Source organism: Lutra lutra, chromosome 8 (genome assembly GCF_902655055.1).
Source record: "Lutra lutra chromosome 8, mLutLut1.2, whole genome shotgun sequence".
Lineage (NCBI taxonomy): Eukaryota > Metazoa > Chordata > Mammalia > Carnivora > Mustelidae > Lutra > Lutra lutra.
The window spans coordinates 96600368-96624987 of record NC_062285.1 but is presented as its reverse complement, the minus strand read 5'-3'; the positions used below and the strand labels follow the sequence as shown (position 1 = coordinate 96624987).

The 24620-nt window shown below is 40.9% G+C and overlaps 1 pseudogene; it reads right to left on the bottom strand.

Annotated features, from left to right (window-relative positions):
• Positions 1-1944: 1944 nt before the first annotated feature.
• On the bottom strand, positions 1945-24369 carry LOC125106975 (mitochondrial import inner membrane translocase subunit TIM14-like; annotated as a pseudogene).
• Between the last annotated feature and the right edge of the window lie 251 nt (positions 24370-24620).

Sequence of the window (24620 nt, the reverse complement as noted above, 5' to 3'; positions counted from 1 at the left end):
CAATTTCACCGCTGGGCATCTACCCTAAAGATACAAACGTAGTGATCCGAAGGGGCACGTGCACCCAAATGTTTATAGCAGCAATGTCTACAATAGCCAAACTATGGAAAGAACCTAGATGTCCATCAACAGACGAATGGATAAAGAAGATGTGGTATATATACACAATGGAATACTATGCAGCCATCAAAAGAAATGAAATCTTGCCATTTGCGACGACGTGGATGGAACTAGAGGGTATCATGCTTAGCAAAATAAGTCAATCAGAGAAAGACAACTATCATATGATCTCCCTGATATGAGGGAGAGGAGATGCAACATGGAGGGTTAGGGGGTAGGAGAAGAGTAGATGAAACAAGATGGGATTGGGAGGGAGACAGACCATAGGTGACTCTTAATCTCACAAAAACTGAGGGTTGATAGGGGGAAGGGGGCTGGGGGGGTGGGGTTGTGGACATTGGGGAGCGTGTGTGCTATGGTGAGTGCTGTGAAGTGTGTAAACCTGGCAATTCATAGACATGTACCCCTGGGGATAAAAATATATTATATGTTTATAAAAAATAAAATTTAATAAAAATAAATAAAGCCAGCAATGTATTTTCTTTTTTTATTTTTCCCAGTTTTATTGAGATATAATTGACATACAACATTGTGTAAGTTTAAGGTGTACAGCATCATACTTTGACTTCCATAGATTGTAAAATAATTACCGCAATAAATTTAGTTAACATCCACCATCTTATATACATATTAAAAAAATAAAAGCAGTGTTTGTGTCTTCTGATAAAAACTCTTAGGGGGTGCCTGGGTGGCTCAGTGGGTTAAAGCCTCTGCCTTCGGCTTGGGTCACGATCCCCGGGTCCTGGGATCGAGTCCCACGATCGAGTCCCACATGGGGCTCTCTGCTGAGCAGGGAGCCTGCTTCCCTTCCTCTCTCTCTGCCTGCTTCTCTGCCTACGTGTGATCTCTGTCTGTCAAATAAATAAATAAAATCTTAAAACAAAACAAAACAAAACAAAAAAGCTCTTAGGATCTACTCTGTTAACAGTATTCAAATACACCACGAGGCAGTGTTAACTCTAGTCATCGTGGACATTACATCTTCAGTCCTTACTTACCTTATAACTAGAAATCTGTACCTAGTGATGTATCTTCTTTCATGTTGGAATGCATAAAAAAGAAAAAAGTAAAAGGAAGAATCACTGTGTAGAGGCAACTACTAATAACATATTGGGTATTTTCTTTTGAGTATTTTCCTTTGCTTCTTTCCCTGACTGGAAGTAACTGTGTATTTTTTTATATGCCATAGGAAACTGATATATGATAATTATGGAAAAATGTAGACAATGCTGAAAAGTAAAAAGGGGAAAGTAAAAATTAGCATTATAACGAGAGATAATCCTATTACATTTCATGTATATCTTTCCAGATATTCTGATGCGCAAGTAGAAATATACATATGTTTTAAAAAATGGTGTCATGATGTGTGCCCCCTTTTCACCCAAGGATATAATGTTGTCTTTTTATATCAATAAATATCCTTTTATATCACTTTTATGGGTATATATTACCTTTGTGTGACATTACCCTATTTCTCAATGCATATTTTTACAAAGTTGAAATGATACTGTATATCATTTCCCATCTTGCTTTATTCATTTACTATAAAATGAGCAATTTCTCATATTACTAAGATATTTTTCTAAAGATAAATTTGAATGATCAAATGATATTTTATGGCTGTGCATAACCATCTTAGTTATTGTTCTCTTGTTGAATATTTAAATTATTCATGGTATTAAGTTGTTTCGCTTATAGATGCTGTAACAATAATCATATTTCAGAATAATTTTTTAAAGCATGTATCTTTGAGACATTTTGTTATAAAAGCTGGCACTTGTATACATAAACTAATAAGAACTTAAAATTCACCACATGATTACTTCATTTTTTAGCTTGACTGTCTAGTAAATCTTGAGCTTCATTGATTTTGGCTGCAAAATAAGGAGATCCAACCTTGTGTGGGTGATTTAAAAGCATAATTCATTGATGAGCATCTCTTATTTCCCCTTTATTGGCAGTAGGATTTATGCCTACTATTAATGCTGCTTCTGTTTCATCACTTAGGGTTCAAACCCACCTTTATGATAGCCACCACTGAAGACAGATTTTGGTAGACTTTTAAAAACTTGTTTTACTTGAGGCTCCTTATGTTTCATGGCTTGCAAAATATAATGGCTTGCAAATCCAGTGGCAGCCGTGATCAGTCCAGCTGCTCCCACTGTGCTGGCCACAGCTCTGGCTCAGCTCCCTGGCCTCCACGGAGAGTGCAGTTCATCCCAGCCCAAAGGCCACGGCCGCCCATTCCACACCTCTCCAGAATAATTTTTAATGACATTCGGATCCCCTAGATTTCCATCAAAGTTATTATAAATACAAGGAAGTCATCAGCAAGGCATTAATTGAATGTCTAATTAGTTATTAAAATGTATATAATTAGCATATTTGCCCCGGGTAAGTCAAATGTATGATTTAATAATGTTGAATTGAATGTTCTGATTATATTCTTCATAGTGTAGTTGGTCTTCTTAGGAAATCTATGCAGATAGGATATTTATTTCTCTTTTATAATACTTGAGCAGCTTATTACAATTTCTAGGTGCTACAGGCTTTTCTAGTTGATTATATTTTTTTATATTTAATGGGTCAAATTTGTGATTTATTTGATGCAAAGTCTTTCATAACATGATACCCCAATCACAACATTGTTCTTCCCCGAATCCCTGCTTCCCTAAGTCATAAGCACCAGCGGGCTGGTGGGAGAGGTCTGTTTCCTGAAATTGTAAATGTCTCAGGAATCAAGGGAGTGTGTCAAACACAGAGGTATATGCATTGCCAAGCTGGGTGAGCTGCAGAAGAGAATTGCGGATCTTCAGACTGAGGGTGAAGGTCAGAGGCAGATATTAGAAGTCAGAGAATTGTGCCAGGAATTGAAAAGCCAGGGACAGAAGAGGGGAGAAAAAAGATCTGATGAAGAGCCTGCAGTCTGGGCCTGTCTATATACCTGGTTGGAAGCTCTTAACGCAGGCTTTATTGCATGTACCTCCATATGGCCCGAGAATGTGTGCTCAGATTGTCTGGAGCCAAGGCACCACCAACCAACATACCTTCCTTGCCCCTCGGTTCAGTAGTATCACAGCTTCCCTATGTTAATAAATAGAAGGCTTATGTATTAGTTCCAATGGCTGCTCTAACCAATGACCACAAACCTAGTGACTTAAAACAACCCCAATGTATTATCTTAGAGTACTGGAAGTCAGAAGTCTGAAATGGGCCTGCCTGGCTTTAGGAAAGAGTCTATTTCCATGTCTTTTCCATAAAAGATCAGTCTGTAGACTTAAACAAATGTCTAGAGGAAACCACAGGCTGTTTGTGTCTTATTTTTTTAAAGATTTTATTTATTTATTTGACAGACAGAGATCACAAGTCGGCAGAGAGGCAGGCAGAGAGAGAGAGGAGGAAGCAGGCTCCCAGCTGAGCAGAGAGCCCAATGAAGGGCTTGATCCCAGGATCCTGGGATCATGACCTGAGCTGAAGGCAGAGGCTTTAACCCACTGAGCCACTGAGGCGCCCCCAGGCTGTTTGATTACTGCACAAAAGCCCCCATTCCTGTACGCAGAAGTCCCTTTTGAAAACTAAGCAGACCTAAGTAGAGCACATTCTGCCAATCCTATTTCAGGGGTGGCACTGGAGACAAATGGACAAGAAGAACCTCCCATAAGGCAAAAACTGGGGTCATGGAGAGGAAGGGAAGGGAGAGAGGTCTCCACTGACCCCCCCCCCCCACCGCCCACCCCCAGGCAACAAGAATACCAACTGCCAGATGTTCCTAGGGATAACCTCAGAACTTAACTCTACTAGTAGGGTAGGAATTCTTTGCAGTTACTGCTCTGTGGGATTTGATGATTGCTATGAACTAGAGGCTGCTGTTTTCTTCCCATTCTTCCTTTTTTCAAGTAGATTTAAAGTGTATGTGCATATTGGCTACCCCATTCCTGCTCTACAATTTATAACAGGAAGATTGGAGGGCAGCCCTCTTGTCTTTTAGTTTATAGTTTAGTTTATAGGCGACCGGACCATGATGGGACCATGATAAAGAGGACTGAGAATTACCCAGAGCTGGATGCAGAAACTGGATGGAACTTTGGTGGTTTGTCTCCCCAGAGAGGAAGTTCGGGAGACTCAGTGGGGAAATGTGCCAGAGACTGTTAGTTTCCCCTCAATATCTTTCTCTCTTCTTTCTTGGTATTAGAAGTCTTTAGCCTGGCACATGTCTCTCCAGAAAGACAATAAATTTCCCAGCTTGATTTCAGCTCAATTTTTCATATGATTAAGTCATGGGCAATGGGACCTGAGTGGGAGTAATGTTCGTGACTTCTGGGCTGCACTTTTTTTTTTTTAAGATTTATTTAATTATTTATGACAGAGAGAGAGAGAGAGAGCGAGCGCACGGGTGCCTGGGGAGGGGCAGAGGGAGAGGGAGAGAAGTAGACTCCCTGCTGAGCACGGAGCCTGACTGGGCCTGAGGTGGGGCTCCATCTCACAACTCTGAGATCATGACCTGAGTCAAATTCAAGAATCGGAGGCTTAACTGACTGAGCCACCCAGGTGCCCCATCTGGGGTGAGCTCTTAAAGGAGTGGCATACTCTCTTCCTCTCTTCCTTTTTGCTGCTCAAAATGTGATGACATTGAGCCACCTGGGTCCATGGAGCCCAAAAGAACTCCATACGATGGATAGTGGAGCAATAGCATGGGAGGAACTTGGGTCTCAGACACTGTGGAGTGATATATCAGACTTTTACATGAAGGAGAAATAGATCCTTTTCTTCTGTAGAGCCAGTATTATTTTTGGTCTCTATTTGTGTGGCTGAATCTATACCTCAACTTTCACAAACAGGCTGAGTTTGAAGTACCTTTAGGAAGTTTCTTATGAAAAATGTCAAACATACACAAAAGCAGAAAGAATAGTATAATAATTTCATGCATACTCACCTTTGGCTTCAACAACTACCATTTCATTTTATTTCAGCTCAACCTGAGCTGCTTCCTGTCTCCACTGGAGGACTTCGAAGCAAATCCCAAATGTCGTATCATTTCTTCTATAACTATTTCAGCATGTATCTCTGAGAGATAGGATTTTTTTTAAAAGATTTTATTTATTTATTTGACAGAGAGAAGTCACAAGTAGGCAGAGAGGCAGGCAGAGAGAGAGGAGGAAGCAGGCTCCCTGCTGAGCAGAAAGCCCCATGTGGGGCTTGAACCCAGGACCTGGGATCATGACCTGAGCCGAAGGCAGCGGCTTAACCCACTGAGCCACCCAGGCACCCTGAGATAGGATTCTTTTTTAAAAAATGAGAGTTTGAAATGTTTTTGAACAAAACAAATGTAGATAGTTGGTTGAGTAGAACATATATCTCTTTAACTTTCAGGAGAAACTTCCTGGCTTGAAGGTACGCTTTGAGAGTCAACTCTCATGTGGAAGATATTTAAGGCCTTGGCAGTGGATGAGCTAACTTGGGGAGAGTGGTCACCTGAGTTGAAAACAGAAAAATTACATCAGTTTAAGATGAACAAAGTTTTCTCTCACTGGTGTCGAGTAGTGTGGGGAGTTATGCAAGACAGGGTAAATGCACATGTGTAGGAAGTTTTTATAGACATTGTTTCCATTACCCCCCAAATCCAGTCCTCATCTTGTTTTCTTTACTCAGCAACTATCTCATTTTTTAGATACATTATTTGTTCAGGGTTGGTCACATATTTTAGTCATTTTTTTAAAAAGGGAAACAGTTTTTTGTTTTTGTTTTTTTTTTTTTAAGATTTTATTTATTTATTTGACAGAGCGAGATCACAAGTAGGCAGAGAGGCAGGCAGAGAGAGAGAGGAAGAAGCAGGCTCCCCGCTGAGCAGAGAGCCCAATGCCGAACTCGATCCCAGGACCCTGAGATCATGACCTGAGCCGAGTGTTTGGTCACGTATTTTAGTCACAGCTGATGAGACCCAAAGAATGTTTGCTGGGACTTTTAGGAAAGTCTCTCATTCTTCAGGAACTATTTGTATCTGGCTGGATGGTGCGGTGTGATGGAATGTGCTAGAACTTCTGCAGTCATTTCATTATCATGAGAGGATTCTAGAACTACCCCAAGGCCCTGGTATAGAGACCAAGAATGAGGCGAACACTGTGTGGAGACAATGGAGAAACCCAGTCCTTCGTGACATGAGTTGCACTGCAGCTTCAAGCCTCTTCAAGCCAGCCTCATTCTGGACCTCTGAGTTACATGAGTTATGAGCTAATTTGCCTTTGTTGTTTAGATCATTTTTAATCATTTAAATAATTTTCCATGACTTGCAATAGAATACATTCTGACTGATAAGAGTAGGCTATGTGGTCAATGTTTTTCCAGACCTGGAGGAACCCCAGTGCTGGTCATCTCAGTTTTAGCTGAGCAGATGATATATTTGCATAAGAAAAGTAGCTAGATGCTGTTCTCCCCTTAATAAATTTCTTTGGCGTTCACTGCAGTAAAATGTTGCTTTTTGGCAGATAGGTAGATTTCCTGCAAGCTTCTGTCAATGGCTTCTATAGGTACTGGCCAGTTGGCCACGGAGTGGGGGGGGCAGTGGGGGGAGCAGGTGGTGGTAATGGTGGTGCTTAAAGGTATGGGTAAATAGCAAATGTGGAAGCAGCTGCTGTGAAAGAATGTGTTCTGGGTAGAGAAATGCGGCGAGTTGCGGATAAGATACTCTTTGTTTATGAGATAGACCTAGTTATTCTCTGCAGAAGCACAACATGAAGGTCTTGCTCTTAGACTTACTATGCACAACCAGGTGGACAGGAGGATGTAAAATAATGCCTTTTTCAAACCTCATCCTTCAAAACAGTAGCCAAACTGGGGTAAATGATTCTTACAGGCAGATATTTCTTTGACAAAATTTTAGAGGGAAGGAGGGTAGATGGTGTTAACGGAGGCCTAAGCAGGATGAAATGTACCATACTGATGAGGGATGGCTTCAGCCTTCAGGTTTTGTGTTGAAGTCATAGGGCCATCATCACCTAAATGTGGTTTCATTCTGCAGCTGACTCTTTAAATAATCATTAAGCAAAGAGTGCTCAGTGGCTGATGATGTGGACAATTACTAAAGTCACCCCTAAATGATTTTTTTCTATGTGGAAGGGAGAATCTTATTTCCATTTTCCATTCAACTGAGAAAAAAATGGCAGCCATGAAGACTCTGCCAGGAAGAGCACTCACACGTTTTTTCAATTAATTAACTAATTAATTGGGCAGAGAGTGAGTGAGAGAGAGAGAGAGAGAGTACAAATAGGGTAGCAGACTCTCCACTGAGCAGGGAGCCCAATGCGGGGCTCGATCCCAGGACCCCTGAGCCGAAGGCAGATGCTTAACCAACTGAGCAACACAGGTGCCCCACACTCACCCTTTTTGACAAGCAATTTGCCTGGGAAATTAGTTGAGGTCACATATCTCTTATTAGATAAATGGAAGGCAGCATATGAATATTTCAAAAAGAGCATATTTTAACCTATTTAAATTTAGCTCAGAGTACTACAGTTTGTTCAAACTCCATAGAGAAGGGCTGTAGAAAAACAGGCTTATTTTCATTGTTAAATACCCACAACTGGGAGTTTCGTGAGGCCAGAAGGGATTCATTATTTAATTATAAAATACTTATAAGTATTTGCATTTGCAAATCAAGCATCTTCTTTGGAATCTAGGTTCTAGGATAATAGGATTAGTAACCGCATTAGCCACTGTTGGAATAAGAAGGGGTGGCTCTTTTAGGAAAAGACCACAAAGTACCCCGACTGGTAGGAAGACTCCTGGACACAAGAGTACAGAGCCCCCTGCTGGCAAGAAAGGGCAAAGACCAAAATGAAGGCATTCACGTAGCGCTGTCAGAAATAATGAGTCAAAAATGAAGGCTTAAGGTTGACAAGGCAGATCAGATTTATTGCCATCCTTGGCCGGAGAAGCCAAGAACTTGCAGAGTTGGAGGACCTTGGTGTGTCCTGGAAGACAGGTGTAAAAGTTTACCCAGCTGATACAAAGATAGATGACCTGAGTAGGCATCAGAAACTCAGTTAAGAAGGGAAACCAGAAGCCAAGTCACAAACTAGAGTTACAAGCGTTGGTCTCACAGGGGAGAATTCAATCGGTTAGTGTACAAGTGGCGATCGGGATCTGAGGGGCAAATGTTGCCAACCATTTCTCCAAAACAGGAAGTTTTTGAGATGGTGGTGTCTTCAAGTTCCTGGCCAGGAATCTAAAGGTGAGTATTCGTTGATTATCTACCTTCCCAAAGCCCTCCCTTCCTCCTCCCAGCCCCTGGACTTATTTACCAAAAAGCTTAGGAGCTCTGGCTTTATGATGACTAACAGAACCTCAAAGAGGTCAGTATTTGAAATTGCTGATTGCTGATACATTGCTGATTGCCCCACATTTCCAAACCCCTTAAGCATTATATTTCCTGAGGGCAAGGACTGTGGTTTTTTAAAAAGTCTTTTCAGGGGCCCCTGGGTGGCAGGGTTTGGTTAAGTGACTGACACTTGGTTTTGGGTCAGGTCATGATCTCAGGGTCTTAGGATTGAGCCCAAGTTGGGCTCCATGCTCAGCACAGTCAGCTTGGGACTCTGACCCTCTCCCTCTGATCTTCCCTCTCCCTGCCATTCTCTCTCTCTCTCTCTCTTAAATAAATAAATAAATCTTCTAAAAAATTAAAGATCTTTTCAGCTCTGACCCTACCTAATACAATGCCTGGCTCCTAGCCGATGCTTAATCCATATTTGTGAAGTAAATGGATGAATCATTAAGCCAGTGGAAGGTTTATAATTTGGTGATGTCCCAGAAGGATAATTTACTTATATATTCATTTACTTCTCACTTTATTTCTGTTATGTCTTGTTCCACAAGGGATTTGCAAAAGCTTATAAGAATACAATTGATCAAATAGAAAATATAAATAATAAATAAAGCCAGGGTCATTACAAACATGCATTAGGAAAAGACAAGTCAGTGGAGAAGAATGAGTATGCAAGCAGTAGGGCTCCATGTAATTATCCGAGCCACAGGGTCAGAGCTGAGTTTTCTGCTGAAAAAAAAAATGAAGGCCAAAAATGATTCTCTTGACAACAAAGGCAAAACATTCTAGTTTTTCAAGCTTTTCTTGGAACTTAGCTCTAAAATAAGTTTCTGGTATGGAGATTTATATCTGGGACAGTGAGTGATGTAGTAAACCGTGTCCTCAATGACATTCTTACAGCAAATCCTATAGGGCTTTTTAAAAGTTGTGTCTTGGGGCGCCTGGGTGGCTCAGTGGGTTAAAGCCTCTGCCTTCGGCTTGGGTCATGATCCCAGGGTCCTGGGATCGAGTCCCACATGGGGCTCTCTGCTGAGCAGGGAGCCTGCTTCCCTTCCTCTCTCTCTGCCTGCTTCTCTGCCTACGTGTGATCTCTGTCTGTCAAATAAATAAATAAAATCTTTAAAAATAAATAAATAAATAAAACTTGTGTCTTATAGCATGAAGACCTGAGGCTTGTCCTATAGTGCAACTTACAGAAGTAATTTTATAGGAGATCAAGGAAATATGGTGTCAGACTGAAACTTTCTAAAATTTTAGCTAAATCAAAAGTATAACACATCTAGGAAACCCAGAGGATTCAAGTCCTTCAGACACTTCCCCACTGAGATCCCCTCTCTGAACCAGACCTTTCACAAGGGTTGGGAGCAGATCATTGGACTTTGTGTCTTCTCTCAAGGCCTGAAAGTTCCTTGTTCTATGTCATTCATTTGAAATAGCAATATATACTATCATCATTAGATGAGATTTTTTACAAGCTTTTATGAAAATGGAGGTATCTAACCCAAACCTTCAGGATGGTCGATTAGCTACCCTCCGTTCCAGTTATCTATTGCCGCCTAACTATCTTTCAACTTAGTGGCTTAAGACAGCAATGGCAATTGTTATTATCTTCAATGGTTATAGGGGCTGACTGGGCTCAACTAGGCAGTTCTTGCTCAGCTTTCCTCATATAGTTATAGACAGTGCCTGGGGCTGGAATCATCTGAAGACCTGCTCACTCACCCATTTGATACCAGGTTAAGAAGACTTGATCAGCGGGGGCTGGAATAGTGAGGCTCCATGGGCAAGTCTTTATGCTCAACTCTGCACATATTTTCTCCAGAGCATGGGTACAGGATAGCTGGACTTCTTACACAGGGACTCAGAAGAGGGAGAGAAAGAGAAAGATGGAGAGAGAGAACCAGATGGAAGGCATATTATCTTTTTTTGACCTAGTGTTGGAGGTCAGTCATGCCCTGTCATTTCTACAACATTCTATTCATTGAGGCATGCATGAAAATCTGCCCGGTTTCAAGAGCAGAGGAAATAGACTCCAAGAGACATTGATGGGGAAGTGGCAGGGTTTGGAAGAGCATGTGGCACCAGAAGTATTGTTGTAGCCATTTTTGTCAAATACGATCTGCCACACCCTCCTCATTTCAAAGGTCCACCAAGGGAGTACCTATAACCAAGACAGAATTTTTCTTAAGGACCCCATTCTGAGTCTTCAGTAAGTGAATAAATCAAAGTCTTTCAAGGTTTTTTTTTTTTTTTTTTTTTTTTTAATCATAAAATGTAGGCGAAGTGACTTAGCATGGAAGATTTTCAAGGAAGCTTTTCCAATCACTCATCACAGCCATAGAAAAAGCTACATAATGCTCCCGTGGCAAGCTCATTTTTAAACATGAAAGCCATTCCTAATTCATGTCTCCAGCAGGAAGGGAATGCAGCCAGATCACTGAATGGTTTTTTATCATACAAAGAACAGTTAAAAGGAAAGTATGGGAAGGAGGAAAAATGTAGTCCTGCTTTAGGCCCTTCGGTATAGTTATCTGGTTTTCCAGGAGATAGATCTATCTGAAGACAGATACTGACTCTTGCTAAAATGTTAAAATGCAGCTTTTGTTAAGAATCAATAACTAGGGGATGCCTGGGTGGTTCAGTAGGTTAAGCCGCTGCCTTCGGCTCAGGTCATAGTTCTAGGGTCCTGGGATCGAGTCCCACATTGAGCTCCTTGCTCAGCAGGGAGCCTGTTTCTCTCTCTGCCTCTGCCTGCTTGTGCTCTCTCTCTCTCTCTCTCTCTCAGTCTGATAAATAAATAAATAAATAAAATCTTAAAAAAAATCAATAACTAGGAATTAATACTGTGTTCAGGAAGCTTTGCCTAGAATAAAGGAGTAAAGGCAGAAAAGAGGTAAGTTAAGGGCAAACAGGAAAAATCAATTCTGTAATTCATTTATTTAAGTTTTAAAGTCGTACTCATTTAAATTCAAGAATGGGAGGTCACTAATAACCCATTACATATATTTTTGTTCAAGTATAATTAACATATGGTGACATCTTAGTTTTAGATGTACAATATAATGATTCAACAAGTCTATACATTACTCTGTGCTCATCACAAGGAGCGTACTTTTAATCCCTTTCACCTATTATTTTCAATAATTTTTTCCATTAAGTAATAGTAGAGTATTTGTGCTTGCAACTCTATTGAATCTTGTATAAAGTATCAATCCAGAAATCCTCAGTCTGACATATTTTAAGGAAGAAATAGGCATAAAGTTTAAGTGGAATGTTTAACAAACAGATGGCTCTATATTTTGAAGGAAGTAATTTAGAACAAGCTTTGCATAATTTTGATAGCAGAAAGTCTTTACCTGCTGCTTTATTTAAATTAAGCCTTCTAGCCAAATGGAATACATGAGGAGATGTTCCTGGGTACCAACCTTAGAAACTAGAAATTTCAATGTAGTCTTGCATGAAACTAGCAGGAAGAAAGGGAGGCCTCCCAGTTATCAACTGAGATATTTGTATATTTGTGCTGACCATAAATAATGATGTCTCCAGATCTATCTTCTTTACTGGTTCTGACAGTAAAAACCCAGGCCTCCTACAATGTTCATGAAATTGAATTTTAGGCACTGGTTTAAATTTGAAGAAATCCCATCTGATCCTTTTGCTTTCCTTTTATACACCACTGCACCAAGCCAAGTAACAATCAGAGGAATAGTAACTAGAATTTTGAGCTCCCAGAACTCTAACTCCACCAGCTTTCTAGATAGATGTCCTAGGAGAATGCTCCTGAAACCCTCTTTCTTTGGAGGCTAAGTGGGGGGAATGCACTTGAGATATTGTAGGAAGAGTAGGAACCTCTGTTCTCAGACTGCCTAAAGTGGGTATACCCATTGCTTACCCAAAGATTCCTTGGGAATAGAACTCCCATGGGTTTTTTTCTTTTCTTTTCTTTTCTTTTCTTTCCTTTCCTTTCCTTTCCTTTCCTTTCCTTTCCTTTCCTTTCCTTTCCTTTCCTTTCCTTTCCTTCCTTCCTTCCTTCCTTCCTTCCTTCCTTCCTTTCTTTCTTAAAATAATTTTTGTGGAGGGACAATACATATACACAAAAACACCAATACTAAGTGCATAGCTCAATGAATTGTTGTACACACATGCACTTGTGTCATCACACAGATCGAGATGTAGAAAATTCCCAGGATCTCAAAAGATGCCTTCTTATTTCTTCCACATTTGTACTGTAAAACAATGGGGGAGGTGATTAGTATTCTCAGTTCTATCATTATTTACTAGTTTTGACTGTTCTTAAACTTGAAGTAGAAACATACAAGTATGTATTCTCATTAAATTTGGCTTCTTTCACTCAGTTTAATATTTGTAAGATACTTCATGTTGTTGCATGTACCAGTAGTCTGTTCTCTTCTCTTTTTTTTTTTTTTTAAGATTTTATTTATTTATTTGACAGACAGAGATCACAAGTCGGCAGAGAGGCAGGCAGAGAGAGAGAGGAGGAAGCAGTCTCCCTGCCAAGCAGAGAGCCCAATGCGGGACTCGATCCTAGGACCCTGAGATCATGACCTGAGCTGAAGGCAGAGGCTTAACCCACTGAGCCACCCAGGTGCCCTGTTCTCTTCTTTTAATCACTATGTAGTATTTTACTTCATGCATAAACCACAACTTACTTATCTATTCTTCTGTTGATTGGCATTGAGTTGTTTCCACCTTGGCTAATACAGATAAAGCTGTGATGGACATTCTTATGCACATTCTTTGTGGACATCAGTACTCCTTTCTCTTGAGTAAATTCCTAGAACTGGAGTTGCTATCATAGGGTTGGCAGTGTTTAGCTTTAGCAGAAACTGTCAAGTTGGCTTATGAAGTAGTTATAACATTTTTCACTCCCATCAGCAATGTAAAGAATCTCCATTCTTCCAAATATTTGCCATCATTTGGCACTATAAGTCCTCTTACCCCAGTTATTCTGGTTGGTGTCTGGTAGTATTTCATTATGGTTTTAAATTTACACTTTCCTAATGAGTAGTATTGCTAAGCACTTTTTCATATGCATATTGGATGTTTGGTTGCCTTATTTTGTGAAATGCCTGTTCGAGTTGTATGTCCACTTTTGGTTGGGTTGTTCTTTTTTTTCCCTTTCTTTTTTGTGGGGGGGTGGGTAGAAGGAGAGAGAGACTCTTAAGCAGGCTCCATGTCCTATGCAGACCCTAATGCAGGGCTCCATCCCTGAGATCATGACCTGAACCAAAATCAAGAGTTGGGTGCTTAACTGAATGAGCCACTCAGGCACCCCTTTTTTCTTTTGAGTTGTAGGAGTTATTTACATATTCTGAACGTAAGTCTTTTGTCAGAAATATGTGTTGGGAATAACTTTTCCCAGTGTGTGACTTGTCTTTTTATTCTTTTAATGGCATTTTTAATGAAGTGCAATTTATCATGTTATTTTCTTTTATAATCATGCTTTTTGAGTCCTGTTAAAACCATCCACTGATTGAGTCAGACTCATCCACATTATCTAGGATATTTCCCTTACTTAAAGTCAACTGATTTTGAACTTTAATTACATCTATAAAATGCCAATATCTAGATTAGTGTCTGACTGAATGAGTGGGGACTATAACTTAGTCAAGTTGATACAGCAAAAGATCATGGTAGTCATTAACATATTTTCCTATGTTTTCTTTTGTAAGTTTTATTGCTTTACCCTTTTATTTAGTTGGACAATCCATCTTGTGGATGATGTAAAACAAGGGTCAAAACCAAATGAGGTATAGTTATGGGATAGAATATGCTCAGGGAAGATGTGCTATGGCCCCGGCCTCAGGAGATGAATTGCAGATTGATCCAAGTCAGTCATGGTAATCCGTTCATTCAGCAAATATTTATTGAATCCTTACTATATACCAAACATACTCTCAGTTCTGAGATGCAACAGTGAAAAAAACAGGTCAAGTCCCTGCTGTTGTGAAATTGTCCTTTGCAAGTAATTGATTAGAGACTAAGTATGTGACCCCATTCTAGGCAATGGTACCTGAAGAGACATGCTGTAGACATCTGGGAAAGGTGTTACTCCTTGATAAGAGGGAGACTTTCAAAGAAAAACTCTGCCTTGCATTTGGGAGCATGTGATATTTTGGTATTAAGGCAGTCTTAGAATAATACCCAGAGAACGACAGAGAAGCCAACCCAGAGTCCTGACACCTTCAAATTCTTTATTATTCAATTCTGGAACAACCCATCCCAGGGTTTCTAATGTGACATAATTATTCTTATTGTTTTAGCCACACTTGGGCATTCTATCACTTGCAGCTATAGATATATACATTTCTTGGCATGGCCCCACAGTTCTCCTAACACTTGTGCTATAACTTGCTTCGGTTCCTTTCACTATCCAGCTCTGCTTTAATTTTGCCTTCTACCTTAGACACTTAACACTCAGACCTTCTCTGGCTCCCTTTCTAACTTGCTTTGGCCTTAAATGCAGAAAATTGATCCCTTCTTCTGAGGTCATTCTGTCCCAAAGTTTCCACCTCAAAACTATATCCATCTTAATTTCCCTGCCACGACCAACTTCTTTTTCTAGTTTGACTTCCATCTCTCCAACGCTCCCACACACCAAGCCCCAGCTGCAGAGGAAGGCATTTAAGTATGGTTATACAGCATTTAAGCTAAGGCTGATGCATTTTTGATGCAAAGCCACATGAATTAAGACCCTATGGGGGGTGCCTGGGTGGCTCAGTTGGCTGAGCATCTGACTCTTGGTTTCGGCTCAGGTCATGATCTCAGGGTTGTGGGACTGAGCCCTGTGTCAGACTCCGCTCAGCAGGGAGTCTACTTCTCTCTCTCTCCTTCTCTCTCTGCCCCCACCCCCAATCAGGCACACCGTGTTTATGCACATGAACTCTCTCTCTCCCTCTCTCTCAAATAAATAAATCTTAAAAAAAAATTATGATGCTATGGAGGAGCAGAAACTAAAAGCCTTACCCAGAAGCCAGACTCCAGAGACTGAAGTGGACATACAGCAGAGTTGAGAGAACACACTGTCCCCAGAAAGATAGAGAAGGAGAAAGGCTGCTCAGCGATTTCTGGTTACCATAGACCTGACTGTACTTCCTGCATTGAGTTCCTTGGAAGTCCCTCGAATTCTCATAATGAATCTCTTTCCTTGAGCCACCTTGAGAGGCTTTCTGTTTCTTGCAAACAAATCACCTAGACTATGGCTCTTGCAGTCCCAGAGGGAGCCTTATTCTGTCAAGTGTGCAATTCCCACTTTGAGAGAATGTTACCAAGTGTTTGGAAGCCAGGAATCTGTCATGGACACTTCGAAGCTGCGCCAGCAACACCTTCTAGCAGGTTCTAGCCTAGGACTCTAAAACAGAGAACAAATCCTTCCCCAGTCCTTCCTCAGGGTGGGTTCTTAAGTTTCTAGAGTCCCTTTCTTGAGAAGCCCAGGAGAAGCATTTAACTCTTTGGTCTTAATTTGGGGCATTCTTCCCCAAAGCAGAGCCTTGGACCAGGACTTGAGTTCAGTTAGTTTATTTGCCCGGTGACTTAAGGAAGCAGGAATGAGGAGCAAGCAGAGGGTGTTGCAGGGCAGGAGGAAAAAGTCAGTAAATGGCTTATTACTGGCTTGGTTACCACCCAGTGACGGGGGCTCAACTGTAGTGGAAACTTTCTGAAAATCCATGTACTATGTTTCTTAGAACCCACCTACTCTGCCCACCATTGACTGAGGTTTGTCCCCAGGATGTTAATTCCCCTGTACTTATGGGCTGTTCTGCACAAGGGAAAAAGGAACTCCTGTGGCTTCAGAAAAACCCCAGAGGCAGAAGAGCTAAGAGTTATAGGGCAGTCAATGTGGGACACTGGCAGTGAGCATGGGGTTTGCTCAATTTCAGTGGACATCAGAGGTAGGCTAAGGAGATGTGCCCAAACCATCTTCTACATCTTCTTTTTGGGGGAAACCTTTAATTCAAGTATCTTTAGACATGACTATGGGTCCCCCAGAAGCAAGAACTCTTGAAGTAAGTATGATTGTCTTCTGTGACAGAGCTGCTATTGCTAACCAAAAATCCACATTCTCTTCTTCCTGGGCATTCTGCTGGCCATATTTCCCAGCCTCCCTTGCAGTTAGGTGTGGCCAACTGACTGAGTTCCAACAATGGAATGTGAGCAGAAGTAATGTGTACCACTACCAGGCCTGGCCCAAAAGTATCCTCCCATTCATACTTTTCCATATTTTTTCCCCTTCTGTTCACCTGATGTTGATTCTCAGGGGACCTTTGAAACCATATGTACAAGGTAGCAGAGCCTCTGCCTTCTGGGTCCATGAACGACTGTGTACAACACACCATCTCTCCCTCCTCCTCCTCCAGCCCCAAATCAACCACCTGGAACTGTCTTGTTCTGAGAGAGAGAATAAACTTATATGGTGTTTAGGTCATTATACGTTTGGGGATTAATTTATTATAGCAGCTAGCTTACCCTAACTAATATACCTACCACAACACCATACCATTCCCCAGGCACAGAAATCCTTCCGGTGTCTCCGAACTACACTAATTATGAAAGAATTAAAGTTTAGAAAGATAATTATAAAACTGATACATACACATGTACAAAAATTAAACAGTACAAGAGAATCTGAAATCAAAGTAAAAGACTCTTGTCTCCCTTCTTCCCCATTCCCAGCCCCACTCCACTAGATAACCACTTTTAACTATTCCTCCTTTTATTTTCCTGATTGTTACCTCTCTATAATCTCCTATTTGTAGTTTTACTAGTGTTAGAAAATATTTAGTGGCATCCCACTATGAAAAATGTGTAGTTACCAAAGCTGTTTCTTTAATCTAGAAATGTGAAAGAGTTCTAGACAGAAGAAACCAGGTGGTAGAAGGACCTCACATTAATTATATGAAAGAGAAGCAGCATGGTGATGTGGGACAAGCACAAACTTTGAACTCAGATTCGTGCGGAGTTTAGCTTCTACACCGTATTTGCAAGATGAGTTTGTGAGAAACGATGCATCTGCCGGTGTTCTGGGTCTATCCCTAGAAATATTTTCGGGGTTTTCACACACCATCATACTCTATGGTAGGTGCCAATTAATCTTAGTGTCGATTCTTAAGACCAGACTGTTCTGGAGGGTAACCTGTATTAAGTGCCTTGCACATGTATTTACTGGAAACAGATTTGAGGTCCGTGAACCAACAATTCCATTCAAGTCAGCACATCTTGCTCCAGCCAATAGAGGGCAGTAAGAGACACAGAGTGCATATGCATGTAGAACAAGGAAAGTCTTGCTTAGCGACCACCTCAAAGTAATAGTTCAATAGTTATCAGCAGGCTTAATCAATATTGGCCAGAGCCCAGAAGTGTATAAAATCATCCTTCTCAAATGATATGTCCATCAAGAATGACTTCAAAAAAATCCACCAGATTCCTTGAAACATCAAATAAGAAATTTATATTTGCATCAAAAATAATAAAATAACATAATAATAGACATAGTAATAATAGTGAAATAATATTATAACATTACACATTCATTCAGAAATAATCAACCTACATGTTTAGATACTTTGTTCAACCATTAGGTACCAGCCGTAAGAAGATTACGGTCCTGTTGCTACTGTGTTCTTGTATGAAGAAAATAGCTCATTTTTTGTTCTTTGTGCTATGTCTGAAGTGATTCTTGTGCTGATTCATGTTACTAAACGAATGATATCATTTAAAATCTACCACAGAGTATTCTTTAGTGACACTCTTCTCCTTCAGTCTGTTTAAATGTTCCACTATGGAATTTTTTAGATTACAAAAATAACAAACTCCTAATTGACTATTCAGTAATGGGAATTCTCAAGAATCCTTCAATTACGTAAATAAATCACGGAGGGAGTCTGTCTTAGACCGGATGTGCTACCGTGGATGGAAAGATAAACGTCAGGCTTTCAGACTTGGAAAAATAAGTCACTTTTTCCATTGCTCCTTGATCTTGGAATTTAGATACATTCTGATTAATTCCAAGTTTAAGTGGGAGGATAATACGGGGGAGTAGGTGTAAAGGAAGAAGAAAGATGGGAATATGCTTCAATATCATTTTTTTTAAGATTTCATTTATTTATTTGACACAGAGAGAGAGATCACAGGTAGCTAGAGAGGCAGGCAGAGAGAGAGGGGGAAGCCGGCTCCCTGCTGAGCAAAGAGCCCAATGCAGGGCACCCCAATATCATTCTTGAATTCTTGAATTTCTTTGTCAGAAGAAAGCCTACCAGGGCGCCTGGGTGGCTCAGTGGGTCAAAGCCTCTGCCTTTAGCTCAGGTCATGATCCCAGGGTCTTGGGATCGAGCCCCGCATCGGGCTCTCTGCTCAGCAGGGAGCCTGCTTCCCTCCCTCTCTCTCTGCCTTCCTCTCTGCCTATTTGTGATCTCTGTCTGTCAAATAAATAAATAAAATCTTAAAAAAAAAAAAAAAAAAAGGAAGGAAGCCTACCAGAGTAGTAGTTGGGAGCCTTAAATAGGCATCAGTTGCCAGAACAATAAGACATCTGACACACAAATGAATTTAGTATTTAAAATAAAATTAAATTATTAATATATATTTTAAACATTTCTATATAATAATAAAAAACTAACACTTATCAGAAATTTTCTTAGTTAAATGCACAATTCATTCTTAATTTTTCTGCATGTATCACTAGACTCTTGATTGAGAATTCTCACTGACCCTATGGATTTGCGTATTGAAGTAGAAAAGGAAAGCACCATCCTTCAAATATTCAGTTTATTTTGTATAAGTGCTAGGAAAGTTGCCTTTTTACAGTAAAACTCATAAGGGGGGGTGCCTGGTTGGCACAGTCTGTTAAGCGTCTGACGCTTGGTTTGGCCTCAGTGCCTGATCTCAGGGTCATGATCTTAGGGTCATGAGACAGAGCTCCAGTGCTGGGCTCCACACTCAGTGAGGAGCCTGCTGAAGACTTCTGCTCTGCCTCTCCCCTCCCACTCTCTTTCTCTCTCTCAAATAAATAACTAAATCTTTAAAGTTAATCTCGTCAGGAGTTAACAGGCAGGAATTCTGTGTTAGAAAGATGGGTCTCCTACTTCAGCTCTACTACTGATGGTCCATTTGACCACACACACGTTATTTAGCCTCTCTTTGCCTTAGTTTCCTCATCTGAAAAATAGGGATAATGATAAAATGCCCAACTCATGGGGTTGTACTTGGAATATGGTAAGCAGTCAGTAAATACTAAAGTTTTCTCTTTTTTTCAGCATCAGAACTTATTTTTGAGTAAATGACTAATAAAAGTTTCCTGCTGTCATCACTACCTTGGGCCATAACTTCTACAAATACCAGTAATTTCAGAAAAAAAAAAAAAAAAAAAAACCACAACAATAGTTATTTCATTTTTTCCTTTATTACCTGCTATGGGAAACCTAGAACTGTCCATATTTGGATGCTTTTTCTTGTTCTAGCCAGAATTTTACAGCATCTGTCATAATTATGGTCTTCGATAGGGACAATCCATGCAGTCTAGAGACCAGAACCAGAATGGAAGTGGATTCACAGTTAAGCCTGCAAGTCTGAACACAGGAACCAGCACCGGACACATGTGTTCAAGACTGAACTTGGGACATCAGCTTGGAAGAAGGAGGTAAAAGGGATGGGAGGAGAGAGGGAAGTATGGAAATACCATTAAACAATTGTTTATACTGAATCCAGAATCCTGGATATCTAGGACTTAAGGGACTCAGTCAATCAGACTTAATTCACCATTATCTGCAGGTCTTTGTATACAGTTGGCATTCAAGATAGTCATCAGCTGGTATTAGTGCCTCAGTCATGAGGACACTGGGATTTAGAGGCAAGAAATCCAGACTCTACAGAGAATGAGATACCAGAAGGAATTTGGCTGGAGGGAGGCTGGGAAAATGAGAAACTATAAGGGATCTCAGAAAGATACATAGATTTATTTCAAGGGAATGAGTTAAGATTCTCTTGGGCAGGACCACTCCTAGATGTATGGCTCAATCTGAGTCACTTGGTATCAGTGTGTCAGCACCATTTCAGTGGCCCAATTTCACATGATTGCAAGAGGAAAAGATGTCTGCTGGCCAGTAGGCCATATGGTTACTATTTGTCCTCTTGGAACAGGAGCCATCCATGGGCTTCTAAGGTGACTCTAAAGGTACAGATACCAGAGCTCTTCTGGGCATCTGGCCAACCTCTCTGATATGGTATTGAAGAGTTGCCCAAATTATAGAAATGGGGACTAGGATCCACACAAATCCTGGTCTAGCCTGGGGTTCCATGCACCGGACAGGGTCTAGAAAATTTTGAGGAAGGTGCTGCAATGAAAGAGGAAGGGTGGGGCCCCGTTTCCGGGTTCTGCTTGCCCAGGTGCAAGGATGGTGCTTAATGTAGATCAGAGTGGAGTCAACAGCACCTTTATATTAACTTATTAGAGTAACTGTCTGGGAAAGGGAATGTCCTAGAGAAGGGATGACCCTCCTCATAGCAGTTAAACACTTGTAGCTATGATGATTAAGCCTGTTGGTTCTTAGGAACTGCAACTAACCTTGACCAGTGGTTCTCAATGCTGGCTACATAGTAACGTTAACTGAGAAACTTTAAAACAGAACCATGCACACCAGTCAGAATGGCTAAAATTAACAAGTCAGGAAATGACAGATGCTGGCGAGGATGCGGAGAAAGGGGAACCCTCCTACACTGTTGGTGGGAATGCAAGCTCGTGCAACCACTCTGGAAAACAGCATGGAGGTTCCTCAAAATGTTGAAAATAGAACTACCCTATGACCCAGCAATTGCACTGCTGGGTATTTACCCTAAAGATACAAACGTAGTGATCCGAAGGGACACGTGCACCCGAATGTTTATAGCAGCAATGTCTACAATAGCCAAACTATGGAAAGAACCTAGATGTCCATCAACAGATGAATGGATAAAGAAGATGTGGTATATATACACAATGGAATACTATGCAGCCATCAAAAGAAATGAAATCTTGCCATTTGCGACGACGTGGATGGAACTAGAGGGTATCATGCTTAGCGAAATAAGTCAATCGGAGAAAGACAACTATCATATGATCTCCCTGATATGAGGGAGAGGAGATGCAACATGGGGGGTTGAGGGGGTAGGAGAAGAGTAAATGAAACAAGATGGGATTGGGAGGGAGACAAACCATAAGTGACTCTTAATCTCACAAAACAAACTGAGGGTTGATGGGGGGAGGGGGTTGGGAGAGGGGGAGTGGGGTTATGGATATTGGGGAGGGTATGTGCTATGGTGAGTGCTGTGAAGTGTGTAAACCTGGCAATTCGCAGACCTGTACCCCTGGGGATAAAAATATATGTTTATAAAGCTGTAAAAAAAAAAAAAAAAAAAAGAAAGGATGAATACCCAAGTTTTGTAGCAACATGGACGAGACTGGAAGAGATTATGCTGAGTGAAATAAGTCAAGCAGAGAGAGTCAATTATCATATGGTTTCACTTATTTGTGGAGCATAACAAATAGCATGGAGGACAAGGGGAGATGGAGAGGAGAAGGGAGTTGAGGGAAATTGGAAGGGGAGGTGAACCATGAGAGACTATGGACTCTGAAAAACGATCTGAGAATTTTGAAGGGGTGGGGGGTGGGAGGTTGGGGGCACCAGGTGGTGGGTATTGTAGAGGGCACGGATTGCATGGAGCACTGGGTGTGGTGCAAAAATAATGAATACTGTTATGCTGAAAAAAAAAAAAACAGAACCATGCACACACACACACATACACACATACACAAATGGGGAGTGCTTGGACTCTCAATTAAATTAGAGTCTAGGGGTGCCTGGGTGGCTCAGTGGGTTAAGCCTCTGCCTTCAGCTCAGGTCGTGATCTCGGGGTCCTGGGATCGAGTCCCACATTGGGCTCCCTGCTTGGCAGGGAGCCTGCTTCCTCCTCTCTCTCTCTCTCTGCTTGCCTCTCTGCCTACTTGTGATCTCTGTCTGTCGAATAAATAAATAAAATCTTTAAAAAATAAATAAATAAGAGTCTAAAGGGGTGATAGACTGATACTATGATTAAGAAAAAATCTTCCCCAGTGGCTCACTGTATAGCCAGAATTGAGAATCACTGCCCTACATGTTCCTTATCCACCACCCGTTTCTCTGGTGATGGCATTCTTTATTGCCACTTGATTCCTGGAAATTCACTTGGTAGTTTCTGAGAACTGCGCTCTCCAGCCAAGTCTGGATTATCTACAGTTAGGAAACCTTCACCTACTCTTTACTTCTATTGGCCACAGAGGTCGTGGACCTTAGTCCAGTCCTTCCCCAAACTCTGACTCCACTCTGGTGATTTCTGCTGCCTGCTGTTTCTGTTCTGCATGCACTCTATTGCCCCGGCTATTCAGTCAATATCAAGCTGTAATTCTCAGGGTTCTTGGAATCAAATGATTTGTTTGACCTTGAGACCCTGTGATCTTACCTGTTTGCTAAAAATACTCTGTGAGCTCTACTTCTTTTTTAACCATCAAGTAAGTAAAAAGTAATTGGTTTAGAGATTTTAGAGATGCCTTAGAATGTCATAAACTAGAATGAAAACAGTCGCTACAAAAATGTCTTATCTCTTTAAAATAACAAGGAAAACCCTAGCAGAAAACTTACCATCAGCCCTTTCTAAAAGCTTATCTCTGCACTTAGGCAACTATCCCAAGCATTTGTGGATATTCCTCCCCAAGACAAGAGAATTCTACTATACACAAAAGGCTCTAAATTCCTCCCTCTCTTTTCTTTCTTTCTTTCTTTCTTTCTTTCTTTCTTTCTTTCTTTCTTTCTTTCTTTCTTTTTCTTTCTTTCTTTCTTTTTCTTTCTTTCTTTCTTTCCTTGTCTGTCTTTCTTTCTTTCTTCCTTTCTTTCTGCCATTTAAGACCTTAAATGGCTTCAAGGTGCTCCTCCTGAAGGAAGATAAATGGAAAAAGCAAGCTACCAGAGTATTTTTTAGACCCACAAATCTGATTTGTATTTGCTGCCAACAGCATTTATGTTGTTATTTCCCGTGATATTTTAAAAGTCACTCAGAAAAGCCTACAACATCTTAGTAATTTTTAAGTGCAAAATACCTTTATATCCTTTATCTCTTTGGAGGCTGATACCAACCTGGCAAGGAGCAAGGAATGTATGTCTAGTCCCATCTCCTTTTTCTTTCTTTCTTTTTTTTTAATTTCAAGCTCTCATTTATTAGTGCACCACTCAATCTTTTTTTTAAAAGATTTTATTTATTTATTTATTTATTTATTTGAGAGAGAGAGAACACTTGTGTGCGCATGAGCAGGGGGAGGGGCAAAGAGCAGGGAGGGGCAGAAGGAAAGAGAGGGACAAAGGGGTAAGCAGACACCCCACTGAATGCAGAGCCTGATGCATGGCTTGATCTCAGGACCCTGGGATCATGACCAGAGCCAAAATCAGATGCTTCACCAACTGAGCCACCCAGGTACCCCAACCACTCAATCTTAAAGGAAAAAAAAAAAAGGTGGCTCCAAATATAGTTTTCTACCATTCTTTAAAAAAGGAAACTGTTTCTTTTAACTTTACACTCACCCCACACCTCATTTTCAAAACATATCATTTAATTGTCTTGGTCATGGACATTTCCAAGATGAGATTTTATATTGTGCTCCCATACCTTCTGGCTTTCAGAAAAACCATGCTTTCCTTTCCTGAAGGAGTTTGGTTCTGCTGAAGTTTGTGTATCCCTTCCAATCCCTTCATCTTCATCTTTGCTTCTGGAGGCGTTTCCTCTGGTTCACTATCTTCATCTTCATTAAAAGCTGCTTCTACTGACAGGGTTTTTGGGGCAAGAATTGGAACAATTTCTTTAGGCTTATTTGATCCGAGTTTGATGGGTATGGCCAAGGCTTTCTTTACCATGTGACTGCCTACGGCAAATCCAAACTTGTAGACCTTTGTAGGCTTTTTTGGGAGTTCTGCAGCTTCTTCTTCAGTGGATCGCTTCTCAGTGTTGTGACTGGAACTTTCCCCTCCATTACTTTGGTTGCTCCAGCTTGCTGAGGCTTCTCAGGCTTCTCCTCTCCTGCCATTTTCCCCAATGTGGTCTTCCGTGCAGCTACACCAAGCCCCATTTCCTTTTTCTATTTTACAACTGGAGGACTGAGATTCAG